Source organism: Macaca fascicularis, chromosome 4 (assembly GCF_037993035.2).
Source record: "Macaca fascicularis isolate 582-1 chromosome 4, T2T-MFA8v1.1".
Lineage (NCBI taxonomy): Eukaryota > Metazoa > Chordata > Mammalia > Primates > Cercopithecidae > Macaca > Macaca fascicularis.
Window position 1 is genome coordinate 33,385,471 of NC_088378.1, and position 23,407 is coordinate 33,408,877.

Genomic DNA, 23,407 nt, shown 5'->3' on the forward strand with positions numbered 1-23,407 from the left:
CTACTACTGTTAAGGTCTTAACATTATCACAGACACCAAGCAAGTTTGTGCTACCAACTCACAAAATAAAACAGGCAAAGAGAACACTCTGGATAGGGAATTTTATCACCATTATCTCAAATGTCATTAGTAAAAAAAAAAAACCATTGCATATAATCACACACAAGTTGGTTACATATGAAGTTTGGCTATAAAATGCACTTTTTATAAAACATACTGGATTGTATGCTTTTAAGCAATTTATACCATTTTTATGAATTAATGAATTTTTATGAATTTATGAATTAAAAAGCTCTTAACCTTTGGTTACAGTCATTGTTCATAATACATTTGGAACAAGTATTTTAGAGTTTGGGCATTCCAAGTTCTATCATATTATTTGAACGCCTTCAATGGTGACAAATCTTTATTCTTTACATGTAAAGCAACATTTTGTAAATAAGTTGTGTGATAGTAAGTTGGTAGTACTATTTCAGCTTTTAAAAAATCTCATAGGAATCTTCCTGAATAAAATGTTTAGAACCATCATTTATTTATTTTGCTTCACATAGAACCTACCAAACACATGAGAATTTTTTTGGGGGGAAACCTGATTGGACATCTGACTATGAGTGAAATACACATAAGCAATGGTGTTAAAGAAACCAATCAATATTTTCTTTGCTTCGGTGTTGGGCAAAAATGCTTTCTAGGATTTCAGGGATATTAGAGATACCACAGTCTTAGCAGGTTCATTTTGTGGTCATAATGAAACATCACATTCTATGAGCAATTAGTACTGTTTTTGGTTTCTCTTGAATGAGCGAGCTCTACTGACGCCATATGTTCTGTTTACTTCTTATTCAAAGCAGTGGCATGATCATTGCAGAAGCGTTTCTATGTTCAGTTATCCTTTCAAAATGAATCTACTTTTCAAATCTAAACTAAATTTTTGTTCATCTTCTGATAGATAATTTTCTATTTTAAAGACCCTAATTTCCAAGTTCACCATTTTCATTTCACCTCTTTTATTGTATGATTATTTTCAGCACCTAAAATGGTGCCCGGCAAATAGTAGGCACTTATGAATGAATGAGTGAATTTTTTCATTATAATTGACACCTTTTATGCCTATTCATAATCTTTTATACCAATAAAAATTTGCTATAGTAATTGCTTCATCCTTATAAATTTATTGTAACATTTTATGTTAAGGAGTTGTTTAATTTTACCCTAATTTAATACCTTTAGGAAAAATCATTTTTTGCCAATATGAAGTGTGCACTTACTTCTTACCACCCACGCTTATGCATGGTAGGCTAACCAACCTCAAACAGAGAGTGATGGTGAGTCGTAATGCATTACATCATGTCCGCGGTTATCATTATTCCTTCTCTCTTTCCACAATCACTTAAAAATAATTAAATGCCTGAAAAATTACAAAATAAGTGCTATAGAGAATCACTGATTCATTAAATGACTATCAGAAAATAAAAAGATGATCTTTCCTAGAAATTTTGTTGGAATGTTTTTCATAAGCAGAATAAATAAAATTTTAGTTTTAATAGATCAGTATAATATAGTTCTATTTTGCTGGAAAAGAAATATATTTGAAAAACATTAAGTTGAGTAATTATCTAGATAAGACTAACATCCCATAAATATAAGATCTGATATGTAAGCTATAGATCATCAGAGAAGAATGAGATTAAGTGTATTATTAAGTTTAAAAGAGTTCAAAGCATAACAATATAGAAGAGTCCTCTACCCACTTGAGTCTAGCCCTATAAAGAAGGAAGAATGTTTTCAATAACTTAAAAAGAAAAACAAAGAAACAAATTATACATTGGCAGGAGAAAAGGAAAAGGTCAAGTAAAAAAGCAACCAATGACCGCCATGAAGAAAATGGAGGTCAGATAATTTGAGAAGAAAAAAAGCATTGAAACTACCATAAGAAAAGAAACAAAGAAATGATAGAAATAACATCCAAGCATAATTAAGACAATACTTTAAAATCAACTTTGATTTTTTTTAAATTTACTTGTCTTCCTATATATAAACACACATAGACAATCAAGAATCACATTAAAAGTAAAATATGAGAGAGAAGGAAGTGGATCCTTTATAAGCAGGAGACAGCTAATATGATTTGTTTGTAGTGCAGTATTATTTTGTAGAGTAATAGCTACTTGTCTTGCATAAATAATTTATTTAAATATCAGAATGAAATATTATTTTAAGAACTTAGACATCATGAAATAACAAATACTATTTTTCTATTGGTGTTGGGCGAGGAAAGTACTATAAAGCATTTGTTTTCCTGCATATAATCTACAAGAAAATATCTCATTTTGTACTTCTCTAGAGGGTGCAAGGAAAAGAAGAAAGGAGATATGTCACTCATAAAATGGAATCAAAATGGAATATGGACATCCAGTAATTTTTTCTAATCTTAGTGGCTTTGATCCTATAAGATTCTAAAATAACAGAGAATTAGATGTTTTTAAAACATTTCCAGGTCATAGATAAACTCAAAGCCTACATTATTTACCAGATCAGATTTTTAAAATTGATGAATGTATTAGGGTTCTCTAGAAGGACAGAATTAATAGGATAGATGTGTATATAGAGGGGAGTTTATTAAGGAATATTGACTCACACCATCACAAGATGAAGTCCCACAATAGGCCGTCTGCAAGCTAAGGAGCAGAGAAGCCAGTCCGAGTCCCAAAACCTCACAAGTAGGGAAGCTGACAGTGCAGCCTTCAGTCTGTGGCTGAAGGCCTGAGAGCCCTTGGCAAACCACTGGTGTAAGTCCAGGAGTCCAAAAGCTGAAGAACTTGGAGTGTGATGTTTGAGGGCAGGAAGCACCCAGCACGGGCGAAAGATGAAGGCTGGAAGAGTCAGAAGATCTGCTCTTTCCACTTTCTCCTGCCTGCTTTTATTCTAGCCACACTGGCAGCTGATTAGATGGTGCCCACACACATTGAGGGTGGGTCTGCCTTTTCCAGTCCAGTAACTCAAATTTTAATCTCCTTCGGCAACACTCTCACAGAGACACCCAGGAACAATACTTTGCATCCTTCAATCCAATCAAGCTGATACTCAATATTAATCATCACAAGTCCACCCCTTGTCAACTTAAAACCATACACATCTCCTGAAATCATACATAATCTCCAAATAAAGACAATAATAATGTCCTAATTATCCTAACAGAATACAGCTATCCCTTGTACAATCGGAAGCACACTAATCCTTAACCTAAATGCTATTACACGAAGTTAACAACACTTAAATGCTGATATGAAGTCAATAAATTTTATGTCACGTGATAAAGGAAAAAGAAAGCAAATGAAGATATTTTCCTAGTACAAGTGTATACATGCACAAACATATTCTTAGCAGTATAAGGAGGAAAGATTCATGACAATTACAGTCTTCATTTCTGCTACTGGCCACGTGGTCATAGCTGGTATTGATGACTACCTTCTTCTACTACCCATTATGTATTCCCGTTGCCTTCTGGAAGCACTCAGCGGGTCATCATTTTTTACCTGGTTGGGTGACCCAAACCTTTATTCTGGAAGGGTGTGTGCCATTTGTAGTCCTGTCTAGATTGGGTTGTTGTAGTTTCCCGTTGATCTTAATCACAGGGGATGGTAATATTAAGAGATGCCCTATGGGATCTCTTGTATTCCACGCATGCTCTTCCTTACCTCTATAGTGGAATAGTAGACTGATTTCACCTTGATATTCTGGGTCAATTACCAACAAACACTGTAACTCCCTTCTTAGCCTGTTGACTTGGAGGTAGGAAGGTCCCAATTGGCCAAGTGGCAATCTTAACTTCCAGTTTAATGGAATCATTGTTGTATCTCCTGGTGACAGCATTCTTCCCTCTGGAACTAAGATGTCTAGGCCAGCAGAACATAATGTTTTGGAAACAGGGAGCAAAAATTTTGTTAGTGGGTCACTTGGGGTGATGGTGAGTGGTGCCACTTCCACTTCCACTCCTTCATTCCGGGACCCATGAACCCTGGCTGTGGAAGAAACAGTACCATATTTTGGACACTGATTCAAGGCATACACAGCCTTCTGCAGAACTTTACCCCAGTCCGGCAAAGTATTGTCGCCTAGTTGGCATTGTAATTATGACTTCAAAAGGCCATTCCACCATTCTGTCAATACAGCTGCTTCAGAAAGATGGGAAACATGGTAAGACCAGTGAACTCCATGAGCGTGAGCCCAATGCTGCACTTCTTTAGCTGTAAAGTGAGTGCCTTGGTCAGAGGCAATGCTGTGTGGAATGCCATTACAGTGCATAAGGCATTCTGTGAGTTCACGGATAGAACTCTTGGCAGAAACATTGGGTGTAGGATGGGCAAACCCATGTCCAGAATAAGTGTCTGTTCCAGTGAGGACAAACCTCTGCCTTTCCATGATGGAAGAGGTCCGATATAATCAACCTGCCACCAAGTAGCTGGCTGATCACCCTGAGGAATGATGCCAGATGGAGGGCTCAGTGTTGGTCTCTGCTGCTGGCAAATTGGGCACTCAGCTTTGGCTACAGCCAGGTCAGTCCATGTTGCTGAGCCTGTGCATAACCTCCATTCCTGCCACCATAGCCACTTTGTTCATGAGCCCATTGAGCGATGACAGGGTGGCTGGGGAAAGAGGCTGAGTGGTGTCCACAGAAACAGTCATCCTATCCACTTGATTATTAAAATCCTCCTCAGCTGAGGTCACCCATTGGTGAGCACTCACATAGGATATAAATATCTTCACAGTTTTTGGCCACTCAGAGAGGTCCATCCACATAACTCTTCCCCAGATTTCTTTGCCACCAATGTTCTAATCATGCTTCTTCCAAGTCCCTGACCATCCAGCCAAACCATTGGCTACAGCACACGAAATAGTATATAATTACACATCTTGCCATTTCTCCTTGCAAGCAAAGTGCACAACCAGATGCACTACTCAAAGTTCTGCCCACTAGAAAGACTTCCCTTTGCCACTATCCTTCAGGGATGTCCTAGAAAGGGGCTGTAGTGCTGCAGCTGTCCACTTTTGGGTGCTACCTGCATATCTTACAGAATCATCTGTGAACCAGGCCCCAGTCTTCTCTTCCTCTGTCAACTGATCATGGGGAACTCCCCATGAGGCCATCATTGCAGGCTCGGGGAGAGAAGGCAGGGTGGCCGGAAGGGAGGCCATGGGCAATTGAGCCACTTTCTCACGCAACTTACTTGTGCCTTTAGGACCTGCTTGAGCCTGATCATGTATATACCACTTACATTTGACAATGGAGGGCTGCTGTGTATGCCCAACTTTATGGCTAGATGGGTCAGAAAGCACCCAGTTCATGAAAGGCAGTTTAGGTTGCAGGGTGACTTGATGATGTACAGTCAAACGTTCAGTTTCTGCCAAAGCCCAGTAACAGGCCAAGAGCTATCTCTCAAATGGAGAGTAGTTATCTGCAGAAGATTGCAGGGCCTTGCTCCAAAATCCTAGAGACCTCCACTGTGATTCACCTATGGGAACCTGCCAAAGGCTTCAAACAGCATCCCTGTCTGCCCCTGACACCTCAAACACCATTAGATCTGCTGGGTCATATGGCCCAAGCGGCAGAGCAGTTTGCACAGCAGCCTGGACCTGTTGCAGAGCCCACTCAAAATTGGCAGCCTTTCAGGTCACTCAATAAGTGGGCACTGTAACACACCCAGGAACAATGCTTTGCATCCTTCAATCCAATCAAGTTGACTCTTAATATTAATCATCACAGTGAATGAATAGATTTTCTGTGATGTTGGCTCCTTGGAATGACCGCCAGAGGTAATAAGCACACTCTCAGTGGTACTAGGATACGAGGTCCTCCTGTGCCCATTTCCACTGGAAATGTCTTAGATGCTGTGCTCTTCAATCAGGTATATCCAAACAACAAACAAATGAATAAAATAAGATTAATGTAGAATGAATTCCATAGTTCAGATTCTTAAAGATAGTGGAAAATTATCACATAATCACCACCTGTTTTGAAACATTATCTTCTTTCCTTCCTTTCTTCCCTTTCCTCCCTTTCTCCAAGTCAATGGAATGTCCTAGTTTAACTTTGATGTGGAAAATGTAGGCAGTCCTCAACCTCTCTAGGTATGCCGAATTAAAAAAAAAAAAAAAAAGATGAACCACATTTTTACTTCCCATGGCAAGTGGAGTTCTCCACTTTCTTCTGTTCCTCTTATTCACCTTGCAATCGCTGTCATTTTGTAAAATTTCTCTCTGTCTCTGTCTCTCTTACATACACATACACTCACAATGTTCTTTAATATCTTCTAATCCTGAATTTCCTTTCTCAATTTGTTTAGTTATATCTTCATTAGAAATGAGTATTAGAAATTGGGAAAAGTTTATACTGGTTGTATTACGGTTCTCCAAATAAACAGAACTATTAGAAGATGGATAAATAGATACATGGATTGATAAGTGACAGATAGATGAATGGATGGATAGGTAGATAATAGGTTGCTAGATGATAGAGAGACATAGATAGATAGATAGATAGATAGATAGATAGATAGATAGATAGATAATAGGTAGATTAGATGATAGATGGAAAGAAGAGATTCATTATGAAGAATTGGCTTATGTGATTATGGAGGCTGCAAAGTCCCAGCCATGAGCTGCAGACCCAGGATATAGTTCACTTCGAGTCCAAAGGCCAGAGAGCCAGGAGAGTTGATGGTATAAACCACAGTTCAAGAACTAGAGAGAAAATGAGATGAGATGTCCCAGCTCAATCTATAAGGCAGAAAAAAAGGGAAGGAATTCCTCCTTTCTTTGCTTTTTGTTCTGTTCAGGCCCTCAAGAGATTGGGTGATGCACAACCACCATATTGAGGAGGGCAATCTCTTTTACTCTCATCCAGAAACACCCTCACAGACACACCCAGAAATAACGTTTACTCTAGGTGCCCATGGCCAGTCAAGTTGACACATACAGTTTACAATCACACTGGCCTTCAACTCCAGCGCACAATGTGGTCTTCCTCTTTATTCTCCAAATTCCAGTTCTCTCACTTACTACAATTATCCATATTTCTTGGGAACAATCATTCTAAAAAACGTTGACCAGGCCTTTTGTAGGCATTTCTAGGAAAAATAATATAAAATATGGAAGAAAGTGAGGGGAGTTTAGATATAATGCATTTTTTTCATAGAAAAATGATAGTGGGAAGGTTAGTAAAGAACTGTGCTGTGTAAGCAAGATGTAACCTTTAGACAAGGTGAAGAAAAGGGGAGAAGCCTGGAAAAAATAATATCATACAGAAGGAGAATATTCTTAAATATATGAACATCTCTTATAGAAAATTTCCCAGTGTTCATTCTTAATACAAGGAGAGTAAGAACTCCACAGAAACCTCAAAAAGAACTTCATCTTGCGATGGGGTTAGCTGTCTAAGGAGTAAACAGGACTTTTGAAACTTTACTCTTAAGTGACAGATTAGTGAGGAGGAAACACGCTGATAAACACTGAACTACTACAAATACACTTCATTTGCTATAAATACACTTCATTCACTGAACTATAATAAAATTCACTTCAAAAGGAATGTAAACAAAATGAAAGAACTTGGATATTAAAGGGGTAAAAGTGAACAAAAAGATAGAAACTGTGTACAAATCTAAGTAAGCATTGTGAAAAGCATAATGATAATAATTATTAAACATGTGGAATTAAAAACAAAGTGGAACTAAAACACAAGAGACGAATGACATGGAAAATGGGGCAGGTAGTCATTATTTAATAAAAGTTTTTAAGATTCTGAATTCTGGGGAGGAAAGTAAAAAGCTAATTAACTTTAGTTTTTACTAAGAATATGTATTAAACATTGAAGAAAATTATAGAAAAATAAAATTGACAGTATTTGAGTTCTCCAGAAAAACAGAACAAATTGGAAGTGTATATATACACAGATATATATATATGTTTTAAACAATTGGCTCATGAGATTGTGGGGTCTGGCTGCAGGGAATAGTGAATATTACCGTCTTGAATCCAAAGGCAGTTTGGAGGCAGAATTTCTTCTTCTTCAGGGGGCCTCAGTAATTCCTCTTAAGGCCTCCAACTGTTGGATGAAGCTCCTCAACATCATGGAGGGTGACCTGCTTTACTCAAAGTCTACTGACTGAAAGGTTAATCACATCTAAAAAATACATTCACAGCAACATCTAGACTGCTGTTTTACCAAAAACCGGGTACGATAGCCTAGCCAAGTGGATATAAATTAACAATCACAAACAGCTAAACATTCCAAACAAGCAGACAGAGAGAGAGAGAGAGAAAAATAAAGAAGTGTGAAGGGAAGGAGAATTTTCAATCAGTTCTGTAAAAGGCAAAAAAAAAAAAAAAAAAGAAAAACAGAAACAAATTGTAAATATAAAACATAATGGAATTAAATCCAAATACAACAATCAGGGTAATTATCACCAGCTGCCTCAAAAAATAACCCCTGAAATCTCACATGATGGGCATAATTCAAGTTTATGTCTCACATCACAACCCAATGTGAGTTATACCACTGTTTACATCTTGTAGTGACACCATACCATGTAGCCTCCAAGGCAGGGAAGAGAAAAAAAGGAAGAGACATGCAAGCCCCTACCATATTGGCTCCTGTGGCCTGGACCACGTCTGGTCTAAGTCATTGACCAGAAGTAGCCATGTGCCCCAAGCTAACTGTAAGGGAGGCCTGGAAAAGTAGGAGGCACATAGGATATTTGCTGAGCACTAACTATCTCTGCTTCAAGTTGTCTTCATAATAAATGCAAACATTAAAATTGACAGGTAACAATGATTTTCATATTGGATTAAAATGTCTGAAACAAAGGCATTCGTCTATATATGACTTACACAAATACCGCAAATCTTAGGGGAACAGAAAGACTGAAAACGAGAGATAAGGAGTTATTAGGGATAAAGAAAGTGATCATGGTAGAATAAAAGGAAGAAGGAAGACTAAAAAATTACGAGCCTGCAAGGTCATAATAACAAAACCTATGGATAAATAAAGATAAATATATCAGAATAAGAACATTTTCATATGTATAACAGGGAGTGATTTTACCATATCTCTCTTAAAAATTGATAGATCAAGCAAAGAGACACAGATATTAAAAGTACCTTAAACAAGATGACTTAATGGCCTTATAGAACTCTATATCGACCAGATAATTAATTCTACATGCCCCATTATATGAAGTAACTCATGAAAAAAACAAAGGACCACAACCTAGATCACAAAGCAAGTATCAGCAAATCCTAATGATCCAATAGCATCTAGACTACATTCTCTTATCATAATGCAATACAATTAGAAATTGGTGTAAAACAATTGACAAAAAAGTTTTAAAATAAAAAACACTTCAAAGTAATCCATGGTTTGAGAAAAAACACAGTTTAAATTTACAAAGTATTTAATAACAGAATGGAAATAAAACTTCACCTCAAAATTTGTGTGTGCAAATAAAGTGCTACCAACAGGAAAATGTAGTTTGGAATGCAGATACTAGGAAAGGATAAGAACTGATACTAATTATCTAAGGTTTCTGCTCAAGGTGTTTTAAAAAGTACACAGAAAGAAATAAAAATAAAAGCAGAAATTAATGACCTAAGGAAAAGCATTCGACAGGGTTGACAAAACAGAAAGCTGATTCCTAGAATAAACTAGCAAATAAACAGAAGACAAGAACAATTAAGCAAACAAAGAGAGACAACACAAATGAATAGGATCAACAATGAAAAGGGGATCATAACTGTAGATGCAGTATAGATTGAAAAATAAAAATTGATATATTGGAGTATATAAGCAACTTTATTCAAACACATTTGAATACTTAGGTGAAGTAAACAGTAAGATTAGAGCAAAATTTACTCAAAAAGAAATAGTACACCTGAGAACTATAACCATTAAATAAATTGAATCAGTAGTTAATACAACAAAATAACAATGTGTTCAAAAATGTCAAGGAGCCATTATGCAATTTGTTCCAAAGAATAAAAAAAGAAGAAAAATTTCCTCAGCTTATTTTATGAGGTTGATACAATCTTGATGGCAAACCCTACAGAGGACAGTACTACAAAGAAAGCTATAGGCCAGTTATTTAACTAGAAAGAGAAGCTATAAATGAAACACTATAAAACTCAATTCAAATGTACATATTTTAAAGATCTATAAATATACAGTAAAACATTAACATTTGCCAGATATGGATGATGGGAACAGAGGTGTCTGTATTAATTTCTTTTTTTTTTTTTTTTTTTTTTTTTTTTTTTTTTTTTTTTTGAGACGGAGTCTCGCTCTGTCGCCCAGGCTGGAGTGCAGTGGCCGGATCTCAGCTCACTGCAAGCTCCACCTCCCGGGTTCCCGCCATTCTCCTGCCTCAGCCTCCCGAGTAGCTGGGACCACAGGCGCCGCCACCTCGCCCGGCTAATTTTTTGTGTTTTTAGTAGAGACGGGGTTTCGCCGTGTTCGCCAGGATGGTCTCGATCTCCTGACCTCGTGATCCGCCCGTCTCGGCCTCCCAAAGTGCTGAGATTACAGGTTTGAGCCACCGCGCCCGGCCGTCTGTATTAATTTCTAATCGTATCTATATTATTTCCTACTTAAATGTTTTAATTAAAGTGAACCTAAGAGGAGATAGAACATCAGTCCTGAAATAAAGTCTGTTCTAAAATAATAAAGAAAATAGGTCTAAAATGAGTCTGGAAATGAAACAACAACCCTCATCCTTTATACCAACAAGAGGTTCTGAATTTCTTTCCTTTTCTAAATTCATGATGCATGCCTGTTTTCATTTCTTTTAAATGATTAGAGGCTGATCATTGCAAGCAACAATCCCCTGACCTAACTTTTCTCTCAACTAAGCTCGCAGCTCCAGGATCAACCATTCCAAATCTTTCAAATAGTTCTTCTTTTACTACATCTCTTAGTAATATTATTGTGCCATCATGTATTTAATTAAGTGGGGCATTATCTGTTTAATTACTGCTATGATAAAGGAGATGTAGTTCACTTAGAGAATATCACATCACATTTTCCCACTCATCAATTTCCCAATATAGGTACATTACTATGTTTAGATTCTTCATTTTTTAACCTAATATACTGAGAGCGTTATTTCCTGCATAAATGGTAGACTCTATGCTCTTTAAGATGAAGCTATTTATGTCCTCATTCTTCCCTTTAGCTTCATTTTTTCCTTCTCCTCTCAGCTTCTACCTCTTTAACTTTGATATTGTGAGAGTCTTTACATTTTATCTATGTCCATAATTGTTCCATAGCAGAATACAGAAGTCCCTTCTCTGAAGCCATTTGATGCCTTAAAGGACTCCCTTTGATTTTTTGTCAGTGGGGCATTTGATGCTTTATTGCCAGTTGCTCTGTGCAGGAGAGAAGGGGTATTCTGTTCCATAAAATAACTTGCAGTGAATTATTCCTTTTTATTCTCACAACTGACTCTCATTCTCTACCTCACCTGTTCTTCTGAAGGCCTGGCCTTCTCCCAGCTTTTTCTACCTCCTTGCTGGCATTTACCCTATAGTGCAAGTTGTGGGTACAATAACTGAAAAAGATTGAGGAGCAGGAACTATCTAAATAAACCATGGTGGCTGAGTGCAGTGACTCATGCTGGTAATCCCAGCAGTTTGGGAGGCTGAGGTGGGAAGATTGCTTGAGCCCAGGAGTTTGAGACCAGCCTGGACAACATGGCAAAACTCTATCTCTACTAAAAATACAAAAATTAGCCAGGCATGGTGGCACATGCCTGTAATCTGAGCTACTCAGGAGGCTGAGGTGGGAGGATCCCCTGAGCCTGGGAGGTCAAGGCTGCAGTGAGCCAAGATCATGCCATTGCACTCCAGCCTGAATGACAGAGCAAGACCTTGTCTCACACAAAAAGAAAATAAAAGGCCCATGGTGGTGTGGCTAGGAAAGAGGGCCCACCCTGCCCAAAGGGAAGGTTTCTTTGCTGAATTTATACACTTTATTTGATCGACTTCTCTTTACTCCATCATAGTTTTATTCCCCACCAATCTCCCTTACACAGTCACTCTATTTTACTTAATCTCTTGGTAGTATTCTCAGAATTCAAATTTTAAATTAATTTATCTATATTTCTGAGGAGCTGTTTGTTTTCCTACTGTATATTTTGCTTTCTCCATGGGAAAGATATGCTTGGGAACCTCATGCAGTCTTGGCAGGAGTTATGTAGCCACTGGGCTAGATATGTCAGAACACACAGCATAGTGAGCCATTCCCTGGCCAGTTCCATTGCCCAGAGCCAGACCCTTTGGGCACTACATAGACTGCTTGTATATGGGAAGCTTGTATATGGGAAGTTCTGACGTCACAGGATCCTTGGGGTGTTGCTTCACCAGCTAGAAACCTCTGTGACCGGTGGCACCTTTACCTGAGTTTTGCTCAGGTCCACTGGGCTCGTTATGCCCACTCAGCCTGGCAGGCTACACTTGGCTCACACTACCGCTACTGGGCTGGATCCCACGCCTGCCAAGGGTGATTCGGGGCAGAGTGGCGAGGGGTGTGTGAGTGAGCATGGGGTCCAGCCACTGTGCACAGCTAAGCGTGCCAGCTGCAGTGGGCTGGGCAGCTCCAGGTCCTGGCTCCATGCGAGACTGTGGCTGAACCAGACATACTACAAGTGGTTTCCACCACTGGCACCAGGGAATGCAGTGGCACCCAGGAACTTGGAGATGCCGGGAACCACAGAGGCTGAAAGAGGGTCTCACAGCCCTGGCTCAGGGAGCCCTTAGGTCTCAGCTCACCAAAAGGCCACAGCTCTTCTCTCCTGCTCATTGCTGTCAACATGGTGAGCCGGGGAAGAGGGTGTATTTCAGCCCTGTTTGTGTTACAGCGCTTTTCATTTACACCATCTGGGGGGTCCCGAGTTCTTGTCCCACATCCAGGAAGCATGAGGTTTGCAGACAACTGGAGGGTGAGCAAGGTGAAGAGGTGCTTTACTGAGTGACAGTGCAACTCTTAGGAGGCCCGAAATGGGTAGCTCCTTTCCACAGGCAGGTAATCCCAGCATCCATGCAGCACCCTCAACAGAGGGGAGACACACAGTGGGTAGCTCCTATCCACAGGTAGATCATCCTGTTGTCTGCCCATGTCTGGCTGAGTCCAGAGTTTTTTATGGGCTTCACAGGGGAAGAAGTATATGCTGATTGGTCCATGGGTGGCCACGAGCTGGCCCAAGAAAGCACCATAAGTTCTCACTCTAGTTTGTGAAACTGTACTTCAGGCAGTCCCTGGCTTGAAGGTGGGGCTTCACCGAAGGCCCACCCCTTTCCACCCAGGAGCTTGTCTACCTCCTGCCACCACCAGCCTACCATCCACAGCGCCCACTGGCACCCAGGCTGTTTATGCCGAGGGTCACCTTCAGGCCCGTGCAAAACCACCCTCAGCTCCCTCTTGGCCTCCTTCCTGTGCTCCTTGGCGTCCAAAATCCAGAAGGGGCCAAAGTAGCAGGGGGCTAGAGTGTCAATGCCTCCCTGAGCATATGCACACCTGGCTGGGTTGTAAAAGCCTCAACTTTGCTCTGAAATCAGCATGGGGGCTGGGAACAGGGAGAGGCCAGGCAGAAGGAGCAGGCACTTCTGAGCCTGTAGTGGAAGAGAGGTGGCCCGAGAGCACAGGGATGCCGGGGTCCACAGCTGGCTGGATGGCTGCAGCTGCACCCAGGAGGGCAGGGCTCCCCCACCTTCAACTCGGAAGGGGACATAGCTCCCACCTGTTCCTGGCTGCCACCACCTCTGTGGAGCACAAAGACAGACAGGCTGACACTGCCATTACTGAGACCCTCTTGCTCTCAGAAGAGTTTTCATGGCCGGCTGCCTCTGTTTTCTCTGCTTGGTGACTGTGGTGTTCTGTTTTGTTCCTATTTCCTTTTCTCAGAAAAAAAAGTCTTTAGAATTAAAATTTCAGCTGACGATAGATCCCCTCTCCCCAGGGAGCAGAAATATGGATATCCCTAAAGATCTTGAGTGTTTCAGTCTTTCACTGTTTTACACTCAATATTCCATGATTTTTATCTAGATATGCCTGGTGGACAATAGGTGATCGCCAAATATAGATTGTCCCTCCCACCTCCAAATTCTAATGCTAGAAATTGGGAATGGCTATGGTAGTCCAGATTTTCAGAATTAATAAGATATTTATATTGCCCTAAGAGATATGGAAGTTGAACAAAATAAAAAAATTCAAAGTAAAAACAAATAAAATTACTTTCTTTCCGTGTTTAGTTTGAGGTCATGTGTAAATATCAGTGAATGTGATGTCATAGAGGATTTTTTTTTATCAGAATTAGGTTCGAGTTGTATTATGGAAATTTCTAATCAAATTGAGGGATGATGCTAGCAGGTCAGAATTTGGGAATTAGATGATCTGGCTTCAAATTCAGTACATATTGTCTATGTAATTAGCTGTGTCACCTAATGTATTAATAATACCTTTTCAAGAAACATTGTGCCATCTGTTCTGATTCCTCCATTGTCTTAATTCCTATAATAAATATAGTTTCCAAAGTTTAGAACTTAATTTTCAGAATTTATTTTAATTGACAGATAAAAGTTGTATATATTTATCATGTACAAAATAATGCTTTGAAATAAGTATACATTGTGGAATGGCTAAATCGAGCTATTTAAAAATATGCACTGCTTCACATACTGATCATTTTTTTGTGTTGAGAACACTTCAAGTCTACTCTCTTAGCAAAGCCACGCTGGCTTTTGTGATTTTTGTTTGTTTGTTTGTATATGATACTCTCATTTGGGTCAATAATTTTTTTTAAAGTCTATTGGAAGCAGAGAAGTAAACTTTTTGACCCAAACTTAGATGTATTTAAAAGTTCAAGGCATAAAATGATGTCTCAGGGTTTGTGTCATCAGTCAGAAACACAGAAACTCTTTTGAACAATGCCACAGTGCAATCTAAGTTTGATCTAATTTACTTCAAGACAACAGTGCTCTTGGTGCCATCCTACCTGCTCTAATTTCTACCCCTAAGTAGAATAATCAACAGGTGAGATTGCTATGTTGTATTTGATTCTGGACATTAACTGGAGGGAAAACGCGAAGCCCTCTAAAAATGGTATCTAACTTAATAGACCCTCTCCATTACTTTTGCTCAAAACTAAGACTCTTTGTGGTATCTGCCCACCCCACCTCTAGTAGCCAGCTGCTAGTCCAGGGTCTGTCTCATTGAAGCAGTCTAGTGGTACCCATAGGTGCTGAGCAATTGCGGGTGTCACGCTGTAATTGAGGAAAACCATTCTTACTTAGCTTTGTATTTTTGAATGCTCCCTTGATTGTCTTTCTTGGTGTTCCCATCAAGCTAAAAATTCACACTCACAAATTTTAAATTATCATGAGCATTTTGGGGGATTTCCTATTTCATCTCTGAGTCTCCTTTGCATGCTCAGTTGCTTTCAATCTTGACAGAGACTCATCTGATCCATCTACCACTCTTAGGATATGCTATGTAATGCCAGGGACCTACAGCCTTTTAACAGATTGTTGCCCAAGGCCATCTCTTTGGGGTGTTTCTTGACTCATTTTTTAATCATTATTTAATTTTAATAACCTATAGTACTTAAAAATATACAGTACTATATAAAGCACCTTAAAAATTGATGCATAGTGATTTTCTTATTTTAAAATTGTGTATGATTTTTTAAATTATTACAAAAGCAACTATTATAGAAAATAGAAAATTCAGAAAAACAAGAAGGAAAAAATGTAAAATGTGCATATGAATACTTACTTTTATAATATCCTTGTATATCTACTCATATATTTTCCCATGCAAATAGTTTTTGTACAAATGGGTGATGTTTATGTAACTGTTTCATAGCTTACTATAGCAAGTAACATCACATACATATTTTAAAAAATATTCTCAAAAACATATTTTTAAAATGTATATTGAACTAGATTCCACTATTTATTCTGAGAATTCACATTATTATAGTAAGAACATTATCCTTGATTTTGATTCATAGTCTAACATACCAAACTCTAAATTTCTTCTGTTACACACTTTACATAAACATAATGCAGCCCGTCACCAACCCTTATATATATAGCTGCACATTTTGAACAGTTTTCTTTATTGAAAATATTTTTAATTTAAAATCATCTAAGTTTTATATTATCTTGGCACATTAACCCCTGTGGACATGTGTAAGACTTCTCTTCTAAAATAAATTATTTCATAAAGAGAGAGTAACAGAATAAGTCATAAGCCATGCTGATGAATTTTTAGTTACTACTGTCTTTAAAAAATAAAAACAAAAACAGAAAATAAATATTTTACATCTTCTTTTAGAGCCAGCTCTTTCAATGAATTCAAAAAATTCATCGCTAATAAAAAAGTAATTTGAGGAACATTTAGGAAAAAAGCATAATATATAAAGCAACGTAAACAATAACTTTTAAACTTGGTTGTTTAGAACATCACTGGTGTACAGGTTAGTCAGCCTGATAAACTCTAACTTGCCTTCAGGTCTCATCATCACACCTCCCTCCTCCAACAGAGCCTCCTCTGACAGCCAAACATCTAGGTGTTTCTGTGCTTCATTATGGTGATGATTGTCTTTCTTTATAAGTGACTATATTTGTTTGTCTTTCCCCTTCCCTACACTCCAGTTCCATTAGGGAAGGCATAGTCTTTCCATTTTTGAATATTTGATGCTTGAGACAACTAAAAAGTTTTGTTGGGTAAATAAATCAATTCACTTATCTATTAATCAATGGCAGTATGCTTTAGCGAGAGGAATTATGAATATTTAATCAATAGTAGGAAGAGGAAAACAACATGTATTAAAATGCAATTAAATGCCAAGCCATCTGTTGAATCCTAACAGATTTTATAATTTCATTTTTTCCTACTATAATGTTTTAAATTACCTCATTTTCATAAACAATTATTAACTAATAAAAACCTACAGCAACTTACATAAAAATAGACTCTTTTGCATGATATAGTTGAAATTTTTATATAACTTGTATATCCATATGTATGAATATATATACGTATACAGACACAGAGAAAACCAAGAATTTATTGTTTTTAAAAAAAAAAACCTCTAAAAAACAAGAAACAAAATACCTTTCAACTCAAAGACTCTCATTTATATTTCACATATGCTGTAGACACAGCTCAGGAACTCAGATGTGATGCTTATGCATATGTATAAAGTATAATTAGCTTAGAAAATGCTGCTTCATCACCTGTCCTGATATTGTTGATGTGCTTCAATAACTTACCAAGCAATGCTGGAAAAGGTTCTCTCCAAATTCCAGTGAGTTGAAACGGTGCTTTTCACCCATAACATGTTAGTGTTTTCCATTTCCTTATCATATGAAAAGTCTGTCCTTTAAACCCGGATTGCTGGCAGACTGCTTGTAACTGACAGTTGCTTGTAACTGACGCCACAAGCTCTTTACTTTAATGTTTTAGAGAGCTTCTTGAAACATTGAGGCATGTCTTTTCCTCCAAATCTCTTGATTGTAACCTCTCAATTCCACAGTGCTTGCATGAGGTGACTACTCTCTTTTCTCTGGCCTATTCTATTACAATAACCAATTGATGGTTCCTTTTTTCCCACACTGCTGCCCAATACATCTTCCTGGACTACAGCTCTGATCACACTCTCCTACTCAGAAACTTTCAATGCCTCCAAATTGCTCATTGCTCAGTTTCCTTAATCGCACCTTCGAACCTTCCAGAAATTGACTCTGACCTGTCTAATAGCCTTACTTCTCCACATTGCCTTTGACAAACCCTACAATCTTAGGGAGCTAAAATACTCGCTCTCACATCCACGCATCGAAAGTCCCTGCCTGCCTCCCTGCCTTTCCTTATACTGTTTCTACTATATCTTCTACATTCCCGTATATACCACCTGTCTTCTTTAATCTGAGAAAGGAGTTGTTGGCTAAGGATCCAGGAAGAAATCACTGACTTCCTAAAAAGCAGGAAAGAAAAAATTGCCTGGAAGCAAAGAGCAGGTGATATTCAGAAATGCAAGAAGATAGAAAATTAGCAACACGGAGGTCTGTATCAGTAGATAGCCTTCAGTCAGGGCCGCCATGTTCCTGGATGAAGGTGCAAGAGTCAGTGGAAAATCAATACACTGATAATCATCCAGCCAGACTAATCAGAAAAAAATAAGAAAAGTCACCAACTACCGATATCCGGAATACAAGAGGTGAAATCACTACAACTTCTGCAGACACTAAAGGGTGTTAAGAGGATATTATGAACAATTTTATGGCAATAATTCAACAATTTGGATAAAAAGGGCAAATTCTTTGAAAATCACGAACTACCAAAACTCACTCACAAACAAATCATCTGAATAGTTCCATATTCATTAAAGATTTAATTTGCAGTTCAAAACCTTCACACACACAAATTCAGTTCCAGATGACTTTACTTGTGAATTCCACCAAACATTTAATGAAGAAATAATAAACTCGTTCAGAAAATTAAAGAGGAGAAAATACATCCAACCTCATTCCACAAGGCCAGTATTACTCTGATACCAATGTCAGACAAAGATAGTTTTTAAAAAAGAAAATTATATTATATAACAATATCCTTCCATGAACATAGATGCAAAAGTTCATGGCAAAGTTATAATAAATCAAATCTAATGATTTATTCAAAGGATTATACATTATCACTAAATGAGATTAATCCCAGGATATAAGATTGGTTTAATATTTGAAATTAGTCAGTGTAATTTACCATATAGCAAACTAAAAAGCAAACTATATAATCACCTCAATTGACATAGTAAAGGCATTTGACAAAATGCAACATCTATTGTTTTAAAAAACAGCCTACTAAGAGTAGGGGAACTTCACTACTTGATCACTATAAAAATTTATTTTTTAAAAAAACCTAACAGCTAAAATCATACTTAGCAAAAGACTAAGATTAGGAACAAGGCAAGGATATCTGCTTCCATCACTTCCGTTTAATATTGTACTAGAGATGCTAGCCAGTACAATGGGCAAGAAAAAGGAAATAAATGGCATCCAGATTGAAAAATAAGTACAATTGTTTTTATTCACAGATACTCTAGAAGTCTAAGCATAAAATCCTGGTGGTTCATGCCTGTAACCCTAGTGCGTTAGGAGGCTGAGGCAAGTGGATCGCTTGAGGCCAAGAGTTTGAGACTACCTGGGCAACATAGCAAGACCCCATCTCTACAACCCAAAAAAGTTTAAAAAGCATAAAATAAAATGCTATCTATTAAAAAAAGTTACTAGAACTAAAAAGTGAGCTTACCAATGTTATAAGGTACAACATCTATATATGAAAATCAATAATTTTAAAGACTGGCAAAGATACGTTGGAAGTTGAAATTAAAAGGATACAGTTTACAATAGCCTTAAAAATGTGAAAGACCCCCTACACCGAATACTCTGGAGATAAATTACAGAAAATCTAAATAAATCAAGAGAGATACCATGTTCATTGACCAGAAGATTCAATATTCCTGTAATCCTAGTTTTATACATATTGACCTACACATTCAATGCAATCCCAATAAAAATCCTAGCAGGCTTTTTCCTAAAAATTGACAGGTATATTTTAGAATTCATATGGAACTGGAAAGGAGAAAAATGTTGGAAATATTATACTACCTGACTTCAATACTTACTACCAAGCTATGGTAATCAGAAAGTGAGGTGATGGTATCAATATTGACAAATAGATTATTAGAACAGATTAAAGAGTCCAGATACAGATTCAGACATGTGTGGTCAAATGATTTATGACATAAACACAAAAGCAATACAAGGTACATTTAACAAATTCTATTAGAGGAATTGAATATCCATGAACAACAACAAAAAAATGAACTTTAGTCTGTATCTTGCACCTTATTCCAACATTAACTCAAAAGAGGTGCTAGACCTAACTGTAAAACATAAAAATACAAAACATCTACAAATATATAAGAGAAATCTTTGTGATCTTGAGTAAAGCAAAGATTCTTAGATACAACACCAAAAGCATATCCTTAAAGGGAAAAAAAATTAACAACTTAAACTTCATCAAAATTGAGAACTTCTTCCCTTCAAAAAAAAAAAGCACTTTTAAGAAAATGAAAGAATAACTACAAACTAGTAGAATATATTTCCAAATTACATATCTGATAAAGGACTCACATCCAGATTATTCATGCATATCATTCAAAACTCAAAAATAAGAGCAAATAACCCAAGAAAATTTGAACAAAAGATTTAAACAGATACGTCACCAAAGAAGGTAGAAAATAAGCATGTGAAAAGATTCTCAATGTTATTAGTCATAAGGAAAACACAAAGCAAAACCAAAATGATGACCCAATTAGAATGTCTAAAATTTTAAAAGACAGGTTATACCAAGTATCAATAAAGATGTAGGCAAATGCAACTCTCATACACTGGTGGGGGGAATATAAATAGTTCAGATACTTTAGAAAACAGGTTGGTAATTTCTTAAAAATGTAAACATAAATTGCCATATGATCCAGCCATTCTGCTTCTATGTATTCACTCCAAGATAAATGATGGCATATGTTCACCCAAAACTTTGTACACAGATGTGTACATATCCCTATGATGAAGTACTACTTACCAATAAAAACGGTCAAATATGGATACACACACAACATGGATGAATGTTGAAACTATGTTGAGTGAAAGAAGCCAAACAAAAAGAGAGTACATCCAGAATGGTTCCATTTATATAAAATTCTATGAAATGCAAACCTACAGTGATGGAAAGCAGACCAGTGTTTTTCTGGGGACAGAGGGAAGAGAAAGAAGGATAGAAGGAAGGCATTCAAAAGAAATGATGGATATATTCTCTACCATGGTTGTGTTAATGGTCTCGTGGGTGTATATATTCAAAACTTATCCAATTGTAAATTGGTTTGCATGGTTTGTTTATGCCAGTTTTACATCAATAAAAGTATTAAACAGTATGGTCATCTCTGGTCCCACCACAATTTCCACAGCTTAGATTTTAGCCTCTTTCACTGTCATTTAGTGAATATGGGAATAGGTAAGATGGGCCATCTTCCTCTCCTCTCTCTTACCTATTCCCTTTATTTCCTTTTTTAAATTCTTTTCAAATTTTTTTAATTTTTGAAACTTGTATTTTAGGTTCAAAGGTACATGTACAGGTTTGTTATATAGGTAAACTCTTGTCATGGAGGTTTGTTGTATAGATTTTATCACGCAGGAACTAAACCTACCACCCAATGGTTATTTTCTGATTCTCTCCTTCCTCCCACTAACTACCTTCAAGTAGGCCTCAGTGTATGTTGTTCTCCTCTTTTCTTTGTGTCCATATGTTCTCATAATTTAGCTACCACTTATAAGTGAGAACATACTGTATTTGTTTTTCTGTTCCTGCATTAGTTTGCTAAGAATAATGGCCTCCAGCTCCATCCATGTTCCTGCAAAGGGCATGATTGCATTCATTTTATAACTGCATAGTATTCCATAGTGTATATGTACCACATTTTATTTATCCAATCTGCCACTGAGCCTATTCCTTTTATTTTCTTATGCTCAGCAAATCAACCTTTTTTCCCCACTGTAGTCTTGTGACTCACTTTGCACACGTGAGGTTAGCTTTAAAATTATGACTTTTAAATGCTTGTCAGATTATATTCTTACAAAAAGATATTCACACTCCAAGGCCCTGGGGAAAGCTGTTTTCTTTTTTCATTCTTTTTTTTTTTTTTTGTCTAGTTTTATCTAGTACTATAAATGGCCCATATTATCCTGGCGATTCAGGACTGTATTATCATCCTTGGTTATTTTACTACAATAATATTGGCATCTACTGAGACCTAGTTTACCTCTATACATTTTATCCCTTTCCAAATTGACTCAGACTCCTGAGTTTTAAAAATTCTTCTCTCCACTTTTTAGAGTTTTCTCTTCTCTTTGCTCATTGTCAGACAGAACGTCAGCTGTCACTTCTGCTGTTTTCATGTGTTTGTTTAGAGAATCTTCACACATTCTTTCACTGTAGTTTCGTGTCTCTAAACTGTCAGAAAACCTATAACCAAGGGAGTAAAAATGATGTGTAAATTTGGAACAAATATAGAATCTGAGTGGGTAACCTAAGGCTGGCTTTGTGAGTTAAAGTGCATTGCATCTGTGCCATTAATTTTGACACTCTTTTTTTTTTTTTCCAAGATAAATGACACTTATGTGATGTCACTGTATCTAATTCCCAAGAGAACTATAGCAATGAGAATTCCTGTTTTTCCCAGTGGAAAACATCATCAGTTTTCTGGAGAATAATTTGCCAAGGTTGTCTTTTGCAAGAACTATGTTCAGTGTTCCTTTTTATTCATGTAGATGTTTCCAATGTATCTTTTTGTAGATATTTTAGTATTGTACAATCAATCTGTTCTATGAGCAATCGATTATTTACCTGAAAGCTCTTAGAATAATACATTAAAATAAATTTGACCACAGCCATACCAAGTTCTGTAATCTTTTCTAGTTTAATGTTCAAATAATGTGACTGATAAAAATAATGTAACTAAGGCAGTCCAGATGCCTTTAACAAGTGTTATGCCTGTGATAATCTGAGTTCAGATTTATATCTTCAACAGTAAGTATTTAGCATTCTCCAACCCTTATTGTACTTGCAATACTTTTCTAATTTAAAATTTGCACAGAAGATTCTATTTGATTTATCTCTTGGTATATATGAATTATGTAATGATTGCTGAGAAGCAAACACTATTAAAATGGATAACTAGACATTCGAGTTAAACATTCCTTTTCCCATATCATTCTATTAACTTTGTGTCACCTTTTTTAATCTAAGCCTAAACAAATATATCTTTGCTTGGAGATAATTGTGGCTCAGAGATTGTCATTTAGAAGATTGTGTTTTGCCATACTGCTTTAAGATGCATTTTTAAAAAGGAGCAGTGTTCTTTCTCATTTCAGCACTTGGGAGATACAGGAAATGCTCCCCTCACTCCACAACTAGAGTGAAATTTACTTAGGGATAAAGTCAGGGGAGGTGTTTAGTTCTTAATTTGCTTGACTTCTGCAGCACGTCATAATACTGCTCGGTTATGTCCTTGCAACACCGCCAGTTATGCATTGAGTCACTTCTGCCTCTCTTAATTTCCATAGTGTCATGCTCTCCTAGTTTCTCCTTTTCACCTTGCCAGCTCCACTTTCTCTACCTACTCTCTAAACATTGAAGTTCCTAAGAACTCTGTTCTAGATCTTCTTATACCATAATAAACAGTCTCCTAACTTTAACTACCGAAAATGTGCTAATAATTTACAATTCTATATCTGCAGC

The 23,407-nt window shown here is 37.2% G+C and overlaps 1 protein-coding gene across 9 annotated transcripts in view; it reads left to right on the forward strand.

Annotated features, from left to right (window-relative positions):
* The window catches only part of LAMA2 (laminin subunit alpha 2), a 611,630-nt gene that overhangs the window by 499,721 nt on the left and 88,502 nt on the right, over positions 1-23,407 (forward strand). The gene's annotated exons all lie outside the window — the stretch shown is intronic.